The 23,370-nt window shown below is 39.1% G+C and overlaps 1 non-coding gene across 1 annotated transcript; it reads left to right on the top strand.

Annotated features, from left to right (window-relative positions):
- Positions 1 to 3,942: 3,942 nt before the first annotated feature.
- Positions 3,943 to 4,050, top strand: LOC112773547 (small nucleolar RNA R71). The gene has a single exon (XR_003188093.1). It is a non-coding gene; the product is annotated as a small nucleolar RNA R71 (small nucleolar RNA).
- Positions 4,051 to 23,370: the final 19,320 nt, after the last annotated feature.

Raw genomic sequence — 23,370 nt, 5'->3', positions numbered from 1 at the left:
AACTCAGAATTTAGATAGTGTTATTGATTCTCCTAGTTCAGTATGTTGATTCTTGAACACAACTACTTTATGAGTCTTGGCCGTGGCCCTAAGCACTTTGTTTTCCAGTATTACCACCGGATACATAATTGCCACAGACACATAATTGGGTGAACCTTTTCAGATTGTGACTCAGCTTTGCTAAAGTACCCAATTAGAGTTTTCCATGGTTCTTAAGCACACTCTGTTTTTGCTTTGGACCTCGACTTTAACCGCTCAGTCTCAAGCTTTTGGCCAGCTTTTCAGATTGTGACACCTTCACGCCTCAAGCACATGGTTAGGGACAGCTTGGTTTAGCCACTTAGGCCAGGATTTTATTCCTTTGGGACCTCCTATCCACTGATGCTCAAAGCCTTGTTACCCTTGCCTTTTGGTTTAAAGGGTTACTGGCTTTTTGCTCTTGCCTTTTGGTTTAAAGAGCTCTTGGCTTTTTCTGTTTGCTTTTTTTTCTTTTTCTTTCTTTTATATTTTTTTTCACCAATTTTCTTTTCTTTTTTTTTCGCAAGCTTTTCTCTATTCATTGCTTTTTCTTGCTTCAAGAATCATTTTTATGATTTTTCAGATCATCAAATAACATTTCTCCTTTTTCATCATTCTTTCAAGAGCCAACAATTTTAACATTCATAAACAACAAATTCAAAAGACATATGCACTGTTCAAGCATTCATTCAGAAAACAAAAAGTATTGTCACCACATCAAAATAATTAAACTAGTTTCAAGGATGAAATCGAAATCATGTACTTCTTGTTCTTTTGTGATTAAAAGCATTTTTCATTTAAGAGAGGTGATGGATTCATAGGACATTCATAGCTTTAAGACATAGACACTTAAACACTAATAATCATATAGTAAAGACACAAACATAAATAAAATATAAGGCTCAAAAACCAAAAAACAGGAAAATAAGAACAAAGAGATTAAGGAACGAGTCCACCTTAGTGAGGGTGGCGTCTTCCTCTTCTTGAAGAACCAATGGTGCTCTTGAGCTCCTCTATGTCTCTTCCTTGCCTTTGTTGCTTCATCCCTAGTGATTTTGGTGCTCTTATCCTTAATTGCTCCCAATAGTTGTGTGGAGGAAAATGTATCCCTTGAGGTATCTCAGGGATTTCTTGCTGAGGGAATTCCTCATGCTCTTGTTGAGATCCATGAGTGGGCTCTCTTGTTGTGTAGTCAAATGCTCTGCTACTGAGCTATGGACCCTTGAGATGAATCTCTCCATCTCCCATGACTTGGAGGTGGAAGCTTTTGTCTTCCCTTTCCTCTTTCTAGAGGTTTCTCCGGCCTTAGGTGCCATAAATGGTTATGGAAAAACAAAAAGCAATGCTTTTTCCACACCAAACTTAAAAGGTTTGCTTGTCCTCGAGCAAAAGAAGAAAGAAAGTAGTAGAAGAAGAAGAAAATGGAGGAGATGGAGGGAGAGAGTGTATTCGGCCAAGGGGGAGAAGTGGTGGTTGTAATGTGTGAAAATGGAGTAGTGTTGAGGGGTTTATATAGGGGTGGGGGGAAGGGTAGGTTTCGGCCATTAGGGTTGGGTTTGGGAGGGAAAAGAATTTGAAATTTGGAGGTAGGTGGGGTTTATGGGGAAGAGTGGATGGATGCGAGTGGTTAAGGGTATTTGGGGAAGAGGTATGGAGGTGATTGGTGAAGGGTATTTGGGGAAGAGAGTTATGAAAATGTGTGAAGAGGAGAGAAGAAGAGGTGGGGTAGGTGGTGATCCTGTGGGGTCCACAGATCCAGTGGGGTCAAGGACTTAACATCCCTGCTCCAATTAGGCGTGCAAAATGCCCTTTGTATGCAATACTGGCGTTTAACGCCAGACTGCTGCCTGTTTTTGGCGTTAAACGCCCAAATGTAGCCTGTTTCTATCGTTTAACGCCACTTCCATGCTCTGTTCTGGTGTTAAACGCCAGTCTGGTGCTTGTTTCTGGCGTTTAACGCCAGCTTGATGCTTCTTTTTGGCGTTAAACGCCAGTTTGATGCTTCTTACTGGCGTTTAAACGCTAGTAAGCTCTTCTTCCAGGGTGAGCTATTTTTAATGCTATTTTTCATTCTGTTTTTGATTTTTCAGTAGTTTTTGTGACTCCACATGATCATCAACCTAAAAAAAACATAAAATAACAATAGAAAATAAATAGATATAATTAAATAACATTGGATTGCCTCCCAACAAGTGCTTCTTTAAAGTCAATAGCTTGACAGTGAGCTCTCATGGAGCCTCACAGATGTTCAGAGCATTGTTGGAACCTCCCAATACCAAACTTAGAATTTGAATGTGGGGGTTCAACACCAAACTTAGAGTTTGTTGTGGCCTCCCAACACCAAACTTAGAGTTTGACTGTGGGGCTTTGGTTGACTCTGTAGTGAGAGAAGCTTTTCATGCTTACTCTCCATGGTTACAGAAGGAGATCCTTGAGTTTTAAACACAAGGTTGTCCTCATTAAGTTGAAGGACCAATTCTCCTCTGTCCACATCAATCATAGCTCTTGCTGTGGCTAGGAAGGGTCTTCCAAGGATGATGGATTCATCCTCATCCTTCCCAGTGTCTAGGATTATGAAATCAGCAGGGATGTAAAGGCCTTCAACATTTACTAGCACGTCCTCTATTAGTCCATAAGCCTATTTTCTTGAGTTGTCTGCCATCTCTAATGAGATTCTGGCAGCTTGCACCTCAAAGATCCTAAGTTTCTCCATTACAGAGAGTGGCATTAAGTTTATTCCTGACCCCAGGTCACACAGAGCCTTCTCAAAGGTCATGGTGCCTATGTTACAGGAAATTAGGAATTTACCAGGATCCTGTTTCTTTTGAGGTAGAGTTTGCTGAACCAAGGCATTTAGTTCCTTGATGAGCAATGGAGGTTCATCCTCCCAAGTCTCATTACCAAATAATTTGGCATTCAGCTTCATGATTGCTCCTAAATATTGAGCAACTTGCTCTTCAGCAATGTCTTCATCTTCTTCAGAAGATGAATAGTCATCAGAGCTCATGAATGGTAAAAGGAGGTTCAATGGAATCTTTATGGTCTCTAAATGAGCCTCAGATTCCTTTGGTTCCTCAAAGGGAAACTCCTTATTGGTCAGTGAACGTCCCAGGAAGTCTTCCTCACTAGGATTCACGTCCTCCTCCTCTTTGGGTTTGGCCATACCAAGTAAGGTAATGGCCTTGCACTCTCTTTTTGGATTCTCTTCTGTATTGCTTGGGAGAGTACTAGGGGGGTTTCAGTGACTCTTTTACTCAGCTGGCCCACTTGTGCCTCCAAATTTCTAATGGAGGACCTTGTTTCATTCATGAAACTTAAAGTGGCCTTAGATAGATCAGAGACTATATTTGCTAAGCTAGATGGATTCTGCTTAGAATTCTTTGTCTGTTGCTGAGTGGATGATGGAAAAGGCTTGCTATTGCTAAACCTGTTTCTTCCACCATTATTAAAGCCTTGTTGAGGCTTTTGTTGATCCTTCCATGAGAAATTTGGATGATTTCTCCATGAGGGATTATAGGTATTTCCATAGGGTTTCCCCATGTAATTCACCTGTGCTATTGCAGGGTTCTCAGGATCATAAGCTTCTTCTTCAGAAGATGCCTCTTGAGTACTGTTGGATGCAGCTTGCAATCCATTCAGACTCTGAAAAATCATATTGACTTGCTGAGTCAATATTTTATTCTGAGCCAATATGGCATTCAGAGTATCAATTTCAAGAACTCCATTCCTCTGAGGCGTCACATTACTCACAGGATTTCTTTCAGAAGTGTACATAAACTGGTTATTTGCAACCATGTCAATGAGTTCCTGAGCTTCTGTAGGCATTTTTTTTAGGTGAATGGATCCACCTGCAGAATGGTCCAATGACGTCTTTGATAATTCAGACAGACCATCATAGAATATATCCAGGATGGTCCATTCTGAAAGCATGTCAGAAGGACACTTTTTGGTCAGTTGCTTATATCTCTCCCAAGCTTCATAGAGGGATTCACCTTCTTTCCGTTTGAAGGTTTGAATATCCACTCTAAGCTTGCTAAGCTTTTGAGGAGGAAAGAACATGGCTAAGAAAGCTGTGACCAGCTTATCCCAAGAGTACAGGCTATCTTTAGGTTGAGAGTCGAACCATATTCTAGCTCTGTCTCTTACAGAAAACGGGAAAAGCATAAGCCTATAGACCTTGGGATCAACCCCATTGGTCTTAACAGTATCACAGATTTGCAAGAATTTAGTTAAGAATTGAAAAGGATCTTCTGATGGAAATCCATGAAACTTGCAATTCTGTTGCATCAGAGAAACTAATTGAGGCTTTAGCTCAAAATTGTTTGCTCTAATGGCAGGGATTGAGATGCTTCTTCCATGTAAATTGGAATTTGGTGCAGTAAAGTCACCAAGCATCTTTCTTGCATTGTTATTATTTTCGGCCATGTCTCCTTCTTTTTCGAAAATTTCTGTTAGATTTTCTCCAGAGAGTTGTGCTTTAGTTTCCCTTAGCTTCCTCTTCAGAGTCCTTTCAGGTTCAGGATCAGCTTCAACAAGAATGTTCTTGTCCTTGTTCCTGTTCATATGAAAAAGAAGAGAACACAAAAGAAAATATGGAATCCTCTATGTCACAGTATAGAGATTCCTTATGTAAGTATAAGAAAAGAAGAATAAAAGAAGGAAAAGATAAAAATTTGAACACAGAGGAGAAGAGTGGGTTCGAATTTTTGAGAAGAGAAGTGTTAGTAGATAAATAAATAAATAGAAGGGGGTGAGAGAGAGAATAATTCGAAAATTAAATAAATAAAATAAGAATATTTTTGTTTTTGTTTTTAATTTAAAATTAAAGTTAAAATTCAAAAATATGAAAAGGAATAAAATTAAGATTAAAATTTAAAATAATTAGTTAATGAAAAGAAATTTTGAAAAAGAGGTTAGTGATTTTCGAAAATTAGAGAGAGAAAATTAGTTAGGTAGTTTTGAAAAAGATGAGAATCAAACAAAAAGATAAGATTAATTGAAAAATATTTGAAAATCAATTTTGAAAAGATAAGAAGTTAGAAAAGATTTTGAAATTGATTTTGAAGATGTGATTGAAATTTATTTTGAAAAAGATTTGAAATAGAAATTTAAAAAGATTTGATTTTGAAAATTAAAGTTGATTACTTAACTAACAAGAAACAAAAAGATATGATTTTAAAATTTAAAGATTGAACCTTTCTTGCTAGGCAAGTAACAAACTTAAAATTTTTGAATCAATCACATTAATTGTTAGCATTAATTTCGAAAATATGAAATAGAGATAAGAAAAAGATTTTGAAAATAAATTTTGAAAATTTCGAAATTATGAAAGAAAAAATGAAAAAGATTTGAAAAAAATAGAATTTTTAAATTGAAAATTTGATTTGACTCATAAGAGACAACTAAATTTTAAAAATTTTTGAAAAAGTCAACTCAAATTTTCGAATTTTATGAGAAGAAAAAGGGAAAGATATTTTTTTGATTTTTGAATTTTTAATGATGAAAGAGAAAAACAATAAAAAGACTCAAAACATGAAAATTATGAATCAAAACACATAATGCATGCAAGAGCACTTTGAATGTCAAGATGAACATCAAGAACACTTTGAATGTCAAGATGAACACCAAGAACTTATTTTTGAAAATTTTTTAGAAAAGAAAAACATGCAAGACACCAAACTTAGAAATTTTCAAACTTTAGACACTAACAAATTGAAAATGCATATGAAAAATAAGAAAAGACACAAAACATAAAAATGCAAAGATCAAACAAAGCAAATCATCAAGAACAACTTGAAGATTATGAAGAACACCATGCATGAGTTTTCGAAAAATGCACAAATTTTAAAAACATGCAATTGACACCAAACTTAAAATTTAACACAAGACTCAAACAAGAAACATCAAATTTTTGGTTCTTTATGATTTTATTAATTTTTTTTTTGAAAATTTTTTTTCGAAAATAAAAGAATAAAAACAAAAATCTTAAAATTAAAATAAAATTACCTAATCTGAGCAACAAGATGAACCGTCAGTTGTCCAAACTCGAACAATCCCTGGCAACGGCGCCAAAAACTTGGTATGCAAAATCGTGATCGTTAATTCCTTGGTAACGGCGTCAAAAACTTAATACGCACGTTCATAATTTTAGTTCTTTCTCACAACTTCGCACAACTAACCAGCAAGTGCACTGGGTCGTCCAAGTAATAAACCTTACGTGAGTAAGGGTCGATCCCACGGAGATTGTCGGCTTGAAGCAAGCTATGGTCACCTTGTAAATCTCATTCAGGCGGATTTCAAATGGTTATGGTGAATTGATAATTAAAAATATAATTAAAATATAAAATAGGATAGAAATACTTATGTAATTCATTGGTGAGAATTTCAGATAAGCGTATAGAGATGCTTTTGTTCCTCCTGAACCTCTGCTTCCTGCTGTCTTCATCCAATCATTTCTACTCCTTTCCATGGCAAGCTTTATGTAGGGCATCATCGTTGTCAATGGCTACTTCCTGTCCTCTCAGTGAAAATGGTCCAAAATGCGCTGTCACTGCACGGCTAATCATCTGTCGATTCTCGATCCTCCTGGAATAGGATTCAGTAATCCTTTTGCATCTGTCACTACGCCTAGCACTCGCGAGTTTGAAGCTCGTTACAGCCATCCCTTCCCAGATCCTACTCGGAATACCATAGACAAGGTTTAGACTTTCCGGATCTCAAGAATGGCCGCCATTAATTCTAGCCTATACCACGAAGACTCTGATCGAAGATCAGGAGGCTAAGAGATATGCATTTAAGCTTGTTTGCATGTAGAACGGAAGTGTTTGTCAGGCACGCGTTCATAAGTGAGAATGATGATGAGCGTCACATAATCATCACATTCATCATGTTCTTGTGTGCGAATGAATATCTTAGAGAAGAAATAGGCTCGAATTGAATAGAAAAACAATAGTACTTTGCATTAATTCATGAGGAACAGTAGAGCTCCACACCTTAATCTATGGTGTGTAGAAACTCTACCGTTGAAAATACATAAGTGAAAATAGGGTAGACATGGCCGAATGGCCAACCTCCCATGGAGGTCTCAGAACGTAAAAGTTACATAATGTGTTCCAGAGATATAAAATAAATCACTAAAAGTAGTTTTTATACTAAACTAGTAACTAGGGTTTACAGAAATGAGTAAATGATGCAGAAATCCACTTCCGGGCCCACTTGGTGTGTGCTTGGGCTGAGCATTGAAGCTTTCACGTGTAGAGGTCTTCCTTGGATTTGAACGCCAGTTTGTAACTTGTTTCTGGCGTTTAACTCTGCTTTGCAACTTGTTTCTGGCGTTTAACGCCAGAATAGGGTAGAAAGCTGGCGTTGAACACCAGTTTACGTCATCTAAACTTGGACAAAGTATAGACTATTATATAATTCTGGAAAGCCCTGGATGTCTACTTTTCAACGCAATTGAGAGTGCACCATTTGGACTTCTGTAGCTCCAGAAAATCCACTTTGAGTGCAGGGAGGTCAGAATCCAACAGCATCTGCAGTCCTTCTTCAGCCTCTGAATATGATTTTTGCTCAAGTCCCTCAATTTCAGCCAAAAATTACCTGAAATCACAGAAAAACTCACAAACTCATAGTAAAGTCTAGAAATGTGATTTTTATTTAAAAACTAATAAAAATATATTAAAAACTAACTAAATCATACTAAAAATATGTAAAAACAATGCCAAAAAGCGTATAAATTATCTGCTCATCAATACCCAATTCCCAAACCAAATGTTCCCCACCCAATTTTCCCACACTTGAATCATGTACACTCTTCTCACTAGTCTAAGCTAACCAAGGATTCAAATGAAGGACATTCATTGTTTTTCGCTTAGAGTTAGTGATGTGCTAAAATAAAGAACAAATGGGGTTAAATAGGTTCAACATTAGTTTGCAAAGGACGATGAAAGGGTAAGGCCATATGGGTATGTGAGTTTTGTGAAATAAATTCCTCAATCATTTATATGCATGCATACACCAAACAATGGAAATATAGAATCAAACAAGACAAAGATCACAATCTTAGAGAGAACGACACACACCGAAACAAAATATATTGGTTGATAAGATGTAACCAATCAATTAGGCTCAAAATCTCACAAGGTTGTGTGTTCTAGCTCTAAAACCATCTTCCAAAATACATTCTTCAAGAAAGTTCAACAAAAATTTTATTCAAATTAGTGAAATGCCCTAAAATAATTTCTTGTAAAAGAAATCATCACTTCAACCAAGTAGTCCTAGCAAGAAAGAAATAGATGAATATTTACAAATTCTAACTATCATGCGACCTACATGCAAATGCAACAACTAACTAACAAAGAAAATTAAAAATTTGTGTTGAAGAGGAGAATTATTACCCATGGAAGTCGGTCTCGACCTCCCCACACTTAAAGATTGCACAGTCCTCAGTGCATACAAGGATGAGCAAGGTGGATGGGTTGCTACAACTATTGAGCCCCTTCAAAAGGTTGTGCGGATGGACTTATTTGTCGCCCCAATTAAAAGCTTTTTCCTTTCCCTCCTTGGTGGCTAGCCTAAAAAGAAAAAAATAAAGAAAATTAAACCCATAACAAAGATATCAAAGCAAATAAAACATAGGCGAGGGCGAATGCCAAATAAGAGTAGGGTTCTCAACTACATGGTAGCTACAACATGTAAGCGAGAAGGCAATATAAGAGAATGGCATATCGACTAATACTTGATGCATGAGTAAAATTAAAGCATAAGTAAGCGATGTGAAGAGCATGTTGAGCATCAAGTTCAAATAAGAAAGAGTGGGTCATGAAAGACAATAGGAGTTCATATCAATGCGCAAAGAATGCAAGAGTCATCAAAGATTAAGCATTGATTTAAAAGTTTCATTACCCAACAATATCAAACAAGTCAAGAAGCAACAAAACTAACCAAGAAAATCTCAACAATTGGGTAGGAGACTTCAACACCAATATTAAAATAAGAAAAGTAGAAAAGAAAATAAGAACAAGCTATAAAAACAAAATTAAAATGCAAGGAATAAAAGTATGCAAATGCAATAAACAAAAGAAATTGAAAAATAAGAAAATTGAGAAATGAAATTTTTAAGAGGGGAAGAAGAAGAAAGTGAGAAAGGAAGAAGAGAGAAGGAGAAAGGAAGAAAGAAAGAAGACGGAAAGAAGAAGGAACGAAGAAGAAAAGAAAGTAGAAGAAAGGGACAAAAACAGGGAAAAAGGGCGCGGAGGTGACGCGCGCGCTTCACCCACGCGTACGCATGGGAAGCAGAGTAGGGCATGTGAGGCGTGCGCGTAGTTCTCGCTTCAAGCGTGGATGTGCAAAGACGGAGGGGATGCGCACGCGTCACCTACGCACACCCGTCGGTTGCATTGCGCTCCTAACACAAAACGCGCACAACTCCAGCGCAACTCTTTGGTTTTTGTACCAGGAGTTGCAAAATCAGCTCATGACGCGTGCGCGTCGCCCACGCTCACGCGTGGGTATGCAAAATGGGCAAGTGACACATACGCATCAGCGACGCTTATGTGTGGGAAGGACTGTGCTCCCGGTACCATTCTCACACAATTCCAGCGTAACTCTCTGGTTTTTGTACCAGAAGTTGTGGAAATGCATCGACGCGTACGTGTCGTCCATGCCCATGCATGGGACGACTTTTTTTAAGATGAAAAACAAAAACAGGGCATTCTCCTAACCTATAAACATTCTAAACTAACCAAAATTCAAATTCAACAACAAATCTTTTGGTTTTTGAAAAATTTTCAAATACACTACAAACAAAACTTACACTTCAAGCAAAACACAACTCAACAACAAATATTCTAAATAAAACATGAATCTAATAAACAATCTATCAATCAAAGAAAAAAATGTATAAGAGTATAGAAATAAGAAAAACTACATACAATGGTAACTCAATTCATTAATTGATTATATATACAAGAGAATGGAAAGAGTTTACCATAGTGGGGTGTCTCCCACCTAGTACTTTTATTTAAAATCCTTAAGTTGGACATTTTGGTGGGGGCTTTGCTATGATGGCTTATGCTTGAACTCTTCCTTGAATCCCACCAATTTTTGCATTTTCAATAGTCTCCAGGATCCCAATTTAGGCATACAAGGCCTTTAAGGAAGCTTAAGCAAATGACAAGGCCCCAAAGTTGATGATTGTCTATGTATATTCTGGGTTTCCAAACTTTGTTTGTCAACCCTCTTTCTTCTTGATACTCATGCTTCCATTTGGGTGACAAACTTATTGAATTCTCCTTGTAACTCCTACTCATCATCCTAGATCCCTTGAATTGAGCTTCACTCCAACCATGAATCCTAAAATTTGAGTTTCCATCCACTATGCACCTTGATTCTTGTTGCCAACCAACACCCAACGCTTCTCTACTTCTATCCCACACATAGCTCTAAGTTGACCATCCGTTTCTAATAATGCATATTGATATGGGCCAAGAAAATTGAAAGATGAGATGATTACCCACTCAATTTGTAATTTGGATGGTGACTTAGCAAGAAAGGCATCCGATGGCTTTGATAATGTAAGTTCCACTTCCTTTGACTCCTCTTAGATGACTTCCATCTCTTGACAATTTTTTCAATCTCCTCTTGTTTGCTAACTTCTTCTAACTCTTTCTCATTAATCAAAACATGTATTGGAGGTTGTGCACATTCCTCCTCAACATCGGTTTCACATCTCATGGAAGAAGCTTCAACAAGATCACCATTGTCACTTGATGTAGAGTTGTCTTCAATGATGGAGCTTCCCTCTTCTTCAACCTCTCCTAGATTTTCAACTATTTCTTCCTTTTCAAGGGTCTCTTCCTCCTCCACTTGTTGTAAGACATACCCCATCTCCTTGTTCTCATATTGGGATTCTAAAATCTCTTTCATGCTCCACTCTTCGGTTGATTTCTCACATTCATCCGTGGAGATGCTTTGTTTGTTGCATGAGTCCCATGAGTCCAAGTTGGCCTTTATTTTGGCAAGGTTAGCCTCGATAGCTTCGTATGTTCTTTGGGCTTCCTCTTGCTCCTTTTGACGGATAAATGCTTGAAGCCGGTCCATTGCTTCCTTGAATCAATCCATTGGCTCTTGTTCTACTTGATTAACATAATTAGGATCATGTTGCTCTTGGATCAATGGATACGGGTATTCTTCCATGGAGGGATTGTGTGGTTAAAATTTCTCATAAATAGGGGTTGGTTCAAGAGGGTTGTGGTGATAGTGATGTTGGAGCGGTGATGGTTCAACAGGTGCTTGTTCATAATAGTCACAAGGGTGTTCATAGGGGGAATATGGATTTGAATTGTGTGGAGGTAATTGGTGGAAATAGGGTGTGGATTGAGAGTGTGGTGGTTGGAATGATGGTGCTTGAGGACTATGTTGAGAGTATGGTGCATGAAATGATGGTGGTTGAGTGGCATAATCATGATAAGAACCATCATACCTATTGGAATGATATACATTGTAGGAGGGGTTGCAATCATAATAGCTTGGTTGAGGAGGTTGCCATGGTGAATGCTCATATGGATGTGGCTCCCTTCTCAAGAATTCTTCCCTCCATAATGTGAGCTATCATTCAAGTTTCCATTTCCTACAACATAGTCACAACCATATCCAAAATCACAAGGATGATAATTCATATGGAAAAGAGGAAATCAAAACAAAAATCTCAAAAAGGCAAAGAAAGAGTAAACTCCTAAGTACTAGCAAAACCAAGAAATAACCAAAAAGTAAGATATTCACAATATGAACATATTCACAATAGCCAATAACATAACACCATTGCAACTCTCCTGCAACGGTACCAAAAATTTGATACAAGAATTATTGTCGGCTTAGAAATTCTCAATAGAAAAAAAGAACTTCGTTGTAAGCATAGTTCCAAACCAACTAATAACTCTCTATCAAATTTTAATATTCGTTGTCACAAGTACAAACCCCAATGAAAATTAACTGAAGTATTCAAACCTCGGGTCGTCTCACAAGGAATTGCAATGAAGTGCTTAATTATTGGCTATGAAGAATAAGGGGGTTTGATTTGTAATTGATAAGAAAATATAATAACAAGAAAGTAAATGACAAGAATTAATAAAAGAAAGGGAAAGAACTTTTGGCTAGGCTTGGAAATTGAGATTATCATTCTTGTCTACAAACCATACATTGATAATTATGAGGGACCAATCCATTTAGTCTACTCCTATGCTTGAAGTAAGTATAATGTATACCTCAATGCATTAAGTACGTCAAATAGGCTTGATCAACATCAATCCATAAGTCCTAACCTAGCTACTAATTGACTTAGTAGTAGGCTGGAGTCAATGGTTATCAAATTGACCACATAGGGTTCTCAAATCACAAATTCAATGAGACCCAATGACTCAAGGTCACCCAATTCCCTTAGCCTAGGCCAAGAGTAAAGAAAACTACTCTAAAACTAGTGAAAACATTTTAACAAACACCTAGAATGTAATAAAAGTAAACATAATCAATTGCAAGAATTAAAGGAAGTTACAACTAATCAAAGTAAGAAACCAACAATAGAAATTAAGGCAAACAACAAAAGACATGAAAATAAATAATTGCATTAAAGGAAAATTGAAATCAACAAAAGGTGCATGAACTAAAATTAACAAAATAAAAGAATTAACAAGAAAAGTAAAGTACAAGAACAAATAAAAGTATAGGAAGACTAAATGGAAGGAGAAAGAGATCAAGATCTAAAAAGGAGTAAAACTAAGAACCCTAATCTAGAGAGAGGAGAGTGCCTCTCTCTCTAGAGAACTACATCTAAACTAAAACTAAAGTGTGTATGAATGGTGATCCCCCTATGCTCCTTCACTCCCAGCCTCTTATCTGCATGTTGGGCTCGAAACTGGGTCAAAAGTCAGCTCAGAGGGCAATTTCTCTTTAATGAGGCACATGCCGCTCATCATGCGTACGCGTCAGCCACGCGTACGCGTCGCTAGGAGGATGCATTGGTCACACGTACGTGTCAGGTCACGCGTACGTGTAGCTTGGAGTATAGCGCGATCACGCGCACGCGTCGCCTATGCGTGCACGTCGGTATCAGCTTCTCAAATCTTCATTTTCTTGTGTTCCTTCCACTTTTGCATGCTTCCTTTCCATCCTTTAGTCCATTCCTGCCCTATAATCTCTAAAATTACTTAACAAACATATCACGACATCGAATGGTAATAAAAGAGGATTACAAATTAGTGATTTTAAGGCCTTGGAAGCATGTTTTCATTCATAGCATAAAATTGGGAAGGAATCTTAAAACCATGCAAATTGTATGAATAATGTGAGAATAGATGACAAAATCTGCTAAATTAAGCACAAGATAAAGCCTAAAAATGGTGTTTATCAGTTGTACTGATGGCCCCGACCAACTGCCTGTCCCTCTGTCGGACTCGACCCACCAGAATCTGCCTCTGCCTGGCCCGCTACTGGACCTGACCTACCTGTCAGGGTGGAAGGACCGAGGATATACTCGCCAACATGCTCCTGTGTTGGCTCATTCAAGTCTAGACTGATCGGAGCCTGCTGTGATGCATTCATACGACCTCGATCGATCCGAATATGTGACTCGATGCATACACTGGCTCGACTATCTGGTGTGGGCGGTAGATGGCGTCTATGAGATGAACCATCGACTGATGCTCGGTCGGGTTGCGAGGACTACTGTGATGGGATGGTTGGGATGTAAGCATCATCAAGACCATGAGCTCTGCCATCAAGGAATCGGCGGATGATATCGTAGTCCCCCAGTGATGGTTGTGCTGGTGAGAATGGAGGAATGTCTACGAGCCCGAATCCAAGACCGCTGTGATGGCTGTGATGGCTATGATGTGATCTGTGATGGCTCGACTGCCCAAGAGATGGCTGTGGGTGATGATAAGGAAACGGCTGAAACATTGCATGAGGTGGTGGCTGCTGAGGTGGCGGCCGAGGTGGTGGCGGCTGAGGTAGTGCCTGCTGCGGTGGATAATGTGGTGGGGGCTGATGAATGAATTCTGACAACCTCAGGTACATCCCGTATGATCTAATGTACCAACTCCGATAATCAGTAGACGGGGTAAAGTCGATAATTGGCTTCAAACCCCGATCTCGCAGACGACCGTTGCGGCGGTTACCCCATTGTTGTATCCATTCGTCATGAATCCCGCATCAGTCATGGTGTTGTACTCCCCACAGAGTATAGCAATGCGTCTCAACTGGTATGGCTTGTATTTCCAGAGGGGGGACTGTGCATATCCGTACTGATGAACCACTCGGTCCGTAGGATGCCATTCGACACACTCAAATGACACCAATGGCCTCACTGTGTCACAGACATTAAAGGGTGCGTGTAGGTCTGCAGGAATGACGATGCCGACGTACATCCAGAATATAAACTGCAAAAAACAACGATGGGCATTAGATTATTAATAATACTGTTAATTATAACAAAATTCCTCAAAATCCATACTTACCTCTTCCACAATGTCGATCACGTGCCTAATGGAAGCCTGAGTCCTAGCCATCCATTTTTGGGGTCGTGGATGATGACTCCATCTGCAAAATACAACATTATTTACATAGTTTGAAATACATCTTGCCTATAAATAACATACAACTCATATTCCTATAAAATAATGATGCATACATACGTGCCATCGGTATCTCAGCCGGCGCAAGCTGGGCTTGGGAAATGGGCGCAAGCCACGGCATACGCTCCCACGCCTAAGAAAACAACAAGTCTAGTGGCTCATCCATCTCCTTACAATTGTATTGTGATGCATGACACAGTGATCTGTAAAGGTGAGTGATAAACCACTATTTTATGGTTTATCTTGTGCTCAATTGAGTGGTTTTTTATCAAGTCTCTGCACACTTATTCATACTATTTGCATGATTTTACAATTTCTTCCCAATCTTGCTCTATGATTGAAAACTTGCTTCCTAAGCCTTTAAATTGTGTATTTTTAATGTCTTTTCATACCATTCGATGCTGTGATCTGTGTGTTCAGTGTTTTCAGGCTTTACAGGGCAGGAATGGCTTAGAGGATGGAGAGGAAGCTTGCAAAAATGAAAGGAACACAAGAAATAAAGGAGACAACCAGCGAGCATCGACGCGCACACATGGCTCACGCGTGCGCATGATCTGGAGATTTTTACAGCAACGCCTGCGGGTACTTGACGCGTACGCGTAGACGCGAGTTTACATAGCGACGCGTGCACGTACCTGACGCGTACGCGTGAGACGCGAAGATGACCATTGACACGTACGCGTGACTGACGCATACGCATGACATGCGTGATTTGCAAAAATCACAGAAAATGCTGGGGTGATTTTGGGCCGAGTTTAGACCCATTTTTTGGCCCAGAAACACAGACTAGAGCCAGAGGACAACATAGACTCAAGACACATTCTCATTACGCATAGTTTTAGTTTAGTTTTGAATCTTAGAGAGAAATTACTACTTCCTCTAGGTTTCCTTTGCATTCATAGAATTCTAGTTTTTATGCTTTTGATCCTTTTGCTTTGGATATTGAGAAGAGTCACTACCTCCGTTGAAGATTCATTATTCTAGTTTATTTTCCTATTCCTTTACTCTTTTATTGCCCATTAACCCTGTTTGGATAAGTATGTTTATGATTTTGGGATTTATTAATGCAAAGAACTATTTTTACTTTTAATTAATTTTCAGTTCCTATTTTATTTAATTTATCATGTCTCCTTCTTATATTTCTTTGAACGTTACATTCATGTTAATGGAGTAGTTTCCTAACTTGATTGGGAATTGATTAAGAGGAGAACCTTGAGTTGGAATACTCAAGTGTTAATCTTAACTGGAAGTTGTTGGCCGACTCTCTAGTCTCTGACTCTAATAGGACTCGAGTGATAGAGTTGGTTATTTAGTTACTTGACTTTCCCTTGTTAAGTAAGGGATAACTAAGTAGAACAACAACCTTTTATTATTACACTTGGGAAAATTCAACAAGGATAGAACTTCCAATTAATCTTCTCCCGGTCAAGGATTTTATTTGAATTATATAAATTCTCTCGTTAATTTCCGTTGCTTAAATTTACAATTATTTATTTTTCTGTTTTTCAAACTCAAAAATTTCTTGGAAAACCTCTGACCAATAAGCTGCACTCTTTTGTCAACTCGTTGGGAGACGACCTGGGATTTCTACTCCCAGTATTTTGTTCTTAATTCTATGACAACTCTTTTCTAAATTGATAAGCGGATTTTAGTCGGTTAAGAACTGTACTTGCAACGCTATTTTCTCTATAAATTCTTAATCCGCAAATTTCTGCACCGTCAATTTTTGGTGCCGTTGCCGGGGAGTTGCAACAGTGTGCTAATTTATTGGTTGGAATTTATTTATTTACATTTTATTTTATTTTATTTTATTACCATGAGCTTTATGTTTCTTTTGTTGAATGACGCGTTCACTGCCTGATCCGAGCTTAGCCGTATTTGATCCTGAAATCGAAAGAACTCTTTCACGTATTAGGCGAGCTCAGCATCGGTTAGCCTCTGAGGGTGGTGAAGTGGTTATTGCCAATTCACCAGTCATATCTGAGAGCGAATATGAACCACCATTTGAGGAAGAAACAAGCTCCTCTACTACTGATTCGGTTGATTTATGCAGGTAATATAGCGGAACCCAGGAGGATCACTGGTGCACGAAATTGTGATCTCAGGCAACGGCACGAAAACCTCTGTACGCACGTCTTAATAAATTGTTTTTCATTCACAACTTCGATACAACTAACCAGCAAGTGCACTGGGTCGTCCAAGTAATAAACCTTACGTGAGTAAGGGTCGATCCCATGGAGATTGTTGGTATGAAGCAAGCTATGGTCACCTTGTAGATCTCAGTCAGGCGGATATAAAATAGTTATGGAATTTTCGAAATTAATACTAATTAAACAGAAAATAAAGATAGAAATACTTATGTAAATCATTGGTGAGAATTTCAGATAAGCGCATAGAGATGCTTTCGTTCCTCTGAACCTCTGCTTTCCTACTATCTTCATCCAATCAATCCTACTCCTTTCCATGGCTGGCATTATGTAAGGACATCACCGTTGTCAATGGCTACTTTTTATCCTCTCTGGAAAATGGTCCGATGCGCTGTCACTACATGGCTAATCATCTAGAGGCATCACCCTTGTCAATGGCTGCATCCCATCCTCTTGTAAAAATGGTCCAAATGCTCTGTCACAGCACGGCTAATCATCTGAGGTTCTCGATCATACTGGAATAGGATTCACCCTCCTTTTGCGTCTGTCACTACGCGCAGCACTCGCGAGTTTGAAGTTTGTCACAGTCATTCAATCCCAGAGTCCTACTCGGAATACCACAGACAAGGTTTAGACTTTCCGGACTCTCATGAATGCCGCCATCAATCTAGCTTATACCACGAAGATTCTGATTAAGAGATCCAAGAGATACTCATTCAATCTAAGGTAGAACGGAAGTAGTTGTCAGGCACGCGTTCATAGGGAATGATGATGATTGTCATGTTCATCACATTCATGTTGAAGTGCGAATGAATATCTTAGAAGCGGAATAAGTTGAATTGAATAGAAAAACAGTTGTACTTTGCATTAATCTTTGAGGAACAGCAGAGCTCCACACCTTAATCTATGGAGTGCAGAAACTCTACCGTTAAAAATACATAAGTGAATAGAGGATAAGCATGGCCGAGTGGCCAGCCTCCCATGGAGGTCTAGAGATCTAAAAATGATCAAAAGATACAATCCAGGATGTCTAATACAATAGTAAACAGTCCTATTCATACTAAACTAGTTACTAAGGTTTACAGAAGTAAGTAATTGATGCATAAATCCACTTCCGGGGCCCACTTGGTGTGTGCTTGGGCTGAGCTTGAATGTTACACGTGCAGAGGCTCTTTCTGAAGTTGAATGCCAGATTGTAACGTATTTCTGGCGTTCAACTCTGGTTTGTGACGTGTTTCTGGCGTTTAACTCCAGACAGCAGCATAGAACTGGCGTTCAACGCCCTTTTACGTCATCTAAACTCGGTCAAAGTATAAAATATTATACATTGCTGGAAAGCCCTGGATGTCTACTTTCCAACGCATTTGGAAGCGCGCCATTTTGAGTTCTGTAGCTCCAGAAAATTCACTTTGAGTGCAGGGAGGTCAGAATCCAACAGCATCAGCAGTCCTTCTTCAACCTCTGAATCTGATTTTTGCTCAAGTCCCTCAATTTCAGCCAGAAAATACCTGAAATCACAGAAAAACACACAAACTCATAGTAAAGTCCAGAAATGTGAATTTAACATAAAAACTAATGAAAACATCCCTAAAAGTAACTAGATTCTACTAAAAACATACTAAAAACAATGCCAAAAAGCGTATAAATTATCCGCTCATCACAACACCAAACTTAAATTGTTGCTTGTCTCCAAGAAACTGAGAATCAAATAGGATAAAAAGAAGAGAATATACTATAAATTCTAAAGTATCAATGAAACATAGCTCCAATTAGATGAGCGGGACTTGTAGCTTTTTGCCTCTTGAATAGTTTTGGCATCTCACTCTATCCATTGAAGTTCAGAATGATTGGCATCTATAGGAACTCAGAGTTCAGATAGTGTTATTGATTCTCCTAGTTCAGTATGATGATTCTTGAACACAGCTATTTTATGAGTCTTGGCCGTGGCCCTAAGCACTTTGTTTTCCAGTATTACCACCGGATACATAAATGCCACAGACACATAACTGGGTGAACCTTTTCAGATTGTGACTCAGCTTTGCTAAAGTCCCCAATTAGAGGTGTCCAGGGTTCTTAAGCACACACTTTTTTTTGCTTTGGACCTTGACTTTAACCGCTCAGTCTCAAGTTTTCACTTGACACCTTCATGCCACAAGCACATGGTTAGGGACAGCTTGGTTTAGCCGCTTAGGCCAGGATTTTATTCCTTTAGGCCCTCCTATCCACTGATGCTCAAAGCCTTGGGATCCTTTTTATTACCCTTGCCTTTTGGTTTTAAGGGCTATTGGCTTTTTTCTCTTGCCTTTTGGTTTTAAGAGCTTTTGGCTTTTTCTGTTTGCTTTTGCTATCTTTTTTTTCGCTATTTTTTTGTTTTTTTTTCTGCAAGCTTTGTTCTTTGCTGCTTTTTCTTGCTTCAAGAATCATTTTTATGATTTTTTAGATTATCAAATAACATGTCTCCTTGTCATCATTCTTTGAAGAGCCAACATATTTAACATTCTTAAACAACAACTTCAAAATATATATGCACTGTTCAAGCATTCATTCAGAAAACAAGAAGCATTGTCACCACATTAATATAATTAAACTAAGTTCAAGGATAAATTCGAAACTCATGTACTTCTTGTTCTTTTGAATTAAAACAGTTTTCATTTAAGAGAGGTGATGGATTCATAGGACATTCATAACTTTAAGACAAAGTTACTAAATACTAATGATCATGTAATGAAGACACAAACATGGATAAGCACTTAACATAGAGAAAACGAAAAACAGAGAATGTAAGAACAAGGAATGAGTCCACCTTAGTGTTGGTGGCGTTTCCTTCTTGAGGAACCAATGATGTCCTTGAGCTCTTCTATGTCTCTTCCTTGTCTTTGTTGCTCCTCCCTCATTGCTTTTTGATCTTCTCTAATTTCATAAATGATGATGGAATGCTCTTGATGTTCCACCCTTAGTTGTCCCATGTTGGAACTTAGTTCTCCTAGGGATGTGTTGATTTGCTCCCAATAGTTTTGTGGAGGAAAATGCATTTGAGGCATCTCCGGGATCTCATGGTGATGAGCTTCATGCGTCTCTTGAGATCCATAAATGGGCTCTCTTGCTTGCTCCATCCTTTTCTTAGTGATGGGCTTTTCTTCCTCAATGGGAATGTCTCCTTCTATGAAAGCTCCAGCTGAGTAACATAGATGGCAAATAAGATGAGGAAAAGCTAGCCTTACCCAAGGAGAGGCTTTTCGGCTATTTTATAGAGTTCAAGGGAGATGACTTCATGAACTTCTACTTTCTCTCCAATCATGATGCTATGGATCATGATGGCCCGATCCACAGTAACTTCAGATCGGTTGCTAGTGGGGATGATGGAGCGTTGGATGAATTCCAACCATCCTATAGCTACAGGCTTGAGGTCCAGTCTTCTTAATTGAACCGGCTTGCCTTTGGAGTCAATCTTCCATTGAGCTCCTTCCACACATATGTCCATGAGGACTTGGTCCAACCTTTGATTAAAGTTGACCCTTCTAGTGTAGGGGCGTGCATCTCCTTGCATCATAGGCAAGTTAAACGCCATCCTTACATTCTCCGGACTAAAATCTAAGTATTTTCCCCGAACCATTGTAATATAATTCTTTGGGTTTGGGTTCTTACTTTGATCATGGTTCCTAGTGATCCATGCATTGGCATAGAACTCTTGAACCATTAGGATGCCGACTTGTTGGATGGGGTTTGTTAGAACTTCCCAACCTCTTCTTTGGATTTCATGTCGGATCTCCGGATACTTATTCTTCTTGAGTTTGAAAGGGACCTCAGGGATCACCTTCTTCTTGACCACAACATCATAGAAGTGGTCTTGATGAGCTTTGGAGATGAATCTTTCCATCTCCCATGACTCGGAGGTGGAAGCTTTTGTCTTCCCTTTCCCTTTTCTAGAGGATTCTTCAGTCTTGGGTGCCATTAATGGTAATGGAAAAACAAAAAGATTATGCTTTTACCACACCAAACTTAGAATATTGCTCGCCCTCGAGCAAGAAAAGAAAGAATAGATGAAGAAGAAGAAGAAAATATAGAAGAGAGGGTTGTGTTGTGTAAAAATGAGGAAGAATGGAGGGCTATATATAGGGAAGGGAGGGGGGGTAAGGTTCGGCCATAAGGGTGGGTTTTCGGTGGGAAATTGATTTTGAATTTTGAAGGTAGGTGGGGTTTATGAGGTAGGTTTATGGGGAAGAGTGGATGGATGTGAGTGGTGAAGTGGTGATAGGGAAGAGAGATTGAGGTGATTGGTGAAGAGTTTTGGGGAAGAGTGTTTATGGGATTGTGTGAAAGAGGAGTGAGAAGAAGTGAGTAGAGGTAGGTGGAAATCCTGTGGGGTCCACAGATCCTGAGGTATTCAAGAATTTACAACCTTGCACCAAATTAGGCATGCAAAATGCCCTTGCACACAACTCTGGGTGTTCAGCGCCAGATTGGTGCTTGTTCTGGGCGTTGAACGCCCATTTGTTGCCCATTTCTGGCGTTGAACGCCAGAACCATGCTTGTTCTGGGCGTTCAGCGCCAGCTCTTCTCCAGGGTGCAATTCTGGCGTTCAAACGCCCAGATGCTGCCCATTTTGGGTGTTCAGCGCCAGAACCATGCTCTGTTCTGGCGTTGAACGCCAGCCAGATGCTTCTTACTGGCGTTTAAACGCCAGTGAGATTCTCCTCCAGGGTGTAATTTTTCTTCTGCTGTTTTTGATTCCGTTCTCAATTTTTTTGATTTATTTTGTGACTCCACATGATCATGTACCTATAAAGACATATAACTAATAAAAATATAATTAAATAAAAATTGGGTTGCCTCCCAACAAGCACTTTTTTAATGTCAATAGCTTGACAGTGGGCTCTCATGGAGCCTCACAGATGTTCAGAGCATTGTTGAGACTCCCCAACACCAAACTTAGAGTTTGGATATGGGAGTTCAACACCAAACTTAGAGTTTGATTGTGGCCTCCCAACAACAAACTTAGAGTTTGACTGTGGGGGCTCTGGTTGACTCTGCAGTGAGAGAAATTTTTTATGCTTCCTCTCCATGTTTATAGAAGGATGACCTCGAGTTTTAAACACAAGGGAGTCCTCATTCAATTGAAGGACTAGTTCACCTCTGTCAACATTAATCACAGCTCTTGCTGTGGCTAGGAAGGGTCTTCCAAGGATGATGGATTCATCCTCATCCCTCCCAGTATCTAGGACTATGAAATCAGTAGGGATGTAAAGACCTTCAACCTTTACTAACACGTCCTCTACTTATCCATAAGCCTGTTTTCTTGAATTGTCTGCCATCTCTAATGAGATTTTAGCAGCTTGCACCCCAAAGATTCCCAGTTTCTCTATTACAGAGAGGGGCATGAGGTTTATCCCTGAACTAAGGTCATACAGAGCCTTTTCAAAGATCATGGTGCCTATGGTACAATGTATTAGGAACTTTCCAGGATCCTGTTTCTTCTGAGGCAATGTCAGTTGATCCAGATCACTCAGTTCATTGGTGAACAGGGGAGGTTCATCTCCCCAAGTCTCATTACCAAATAAATTGGCATTCAGCTTCATGATTGCACCAAGGTACTTGGCAACTTGCTCTTCAGTAACATCCTCATTCTCTTCAGAAGAGGAATACTCATCAGAGCTCATGAATGGCATAAGGAGGTTTAATGGAATCTCTATAGTCTCTAGATGAGCCTCAGATTCCTTTGGTTCCTCAGAGGGAAACTCCTTATTGATCACTGGACATCCCAGGAGGTCTTTCTCACTGGGATTCACGTCCTCCCCTTCCTCTCTAGGTTCGGCCGTGTTGACTATGTCAATGGCCTTGCACTCTCCTTTTGGATTTTCTTCTGTATTGCTTGGGAGAGTACTAGGAGGGATTTCAGTGATCCTTTTACTCAGCTGGCCCACTTGTGCCTCCAAATTTCTAATTGAGGACCTTGTTTCATTCATGAAACTTACAGTGGCCTTAGATAGATCAGAGACTAAGTTTGCTAAATTAGATGTATTTTGTTCAAAGTTCTCTGTCTGTTGCTGAGTGGATGATGGAAAAGGTTTACTATTGTTAAACCTATTTCTTCCACCATTATTAAAGCCTTGTTGAGGCTTTTGTTGATCCTTCCATGAGAGATTTGGGTGATTTCTCCATGAGAGATTATAGGTGTTTCCATATGGTTCACCCATGTAATTTACCTCTGCTATTGCAGGGTTCTCAGGATCATAAGCTTCTTCTTCAGAAGATGCCTCTTGAGTACTGTTGGATGCAGCTTGCATTCCATTCAGACTCTGAGAAATCATATTAACTTGCTGAGTCAATATTTTATTCTGAGCCAATATGGCATTCAGAGTATCAATTTCAAGAACTCCCTTCTTCATAGGCGTCCCATTAATCACAGGATTCCTCTCAAAAGTGTACATGAACTGGTTATTAGCAACCATGTCAATGAGTTCTTGAGCTTCTGCAGGCGTTTTCTTTAGGTGAATGGGTCCACCTGCAGAAGTATCCAATGATATTTTAGCTAATTCAGATAGACCATCATAGAATATATCCAGGATGGTCCACTCTAT

Source organism: Arachis hypogaea, chromosome 18, assembly GCF_003086295.3.
Source record: "Arachis hypogaea cultivar Tifrunner chromosome 18, arahy.Tifrunner.gnm2.J5K5, whole genome shotgun sequence".
Classification (NCBI taxonomy): Eukaryota; Viridiplantae; Streptophyta; class Magnoliopsida; order Fabales; family Fabaceae; genus Arachis; species Arachis hypogaea.
This window is presented reverse-complemented; position numbering and strand designations above follow the sequence as displayed.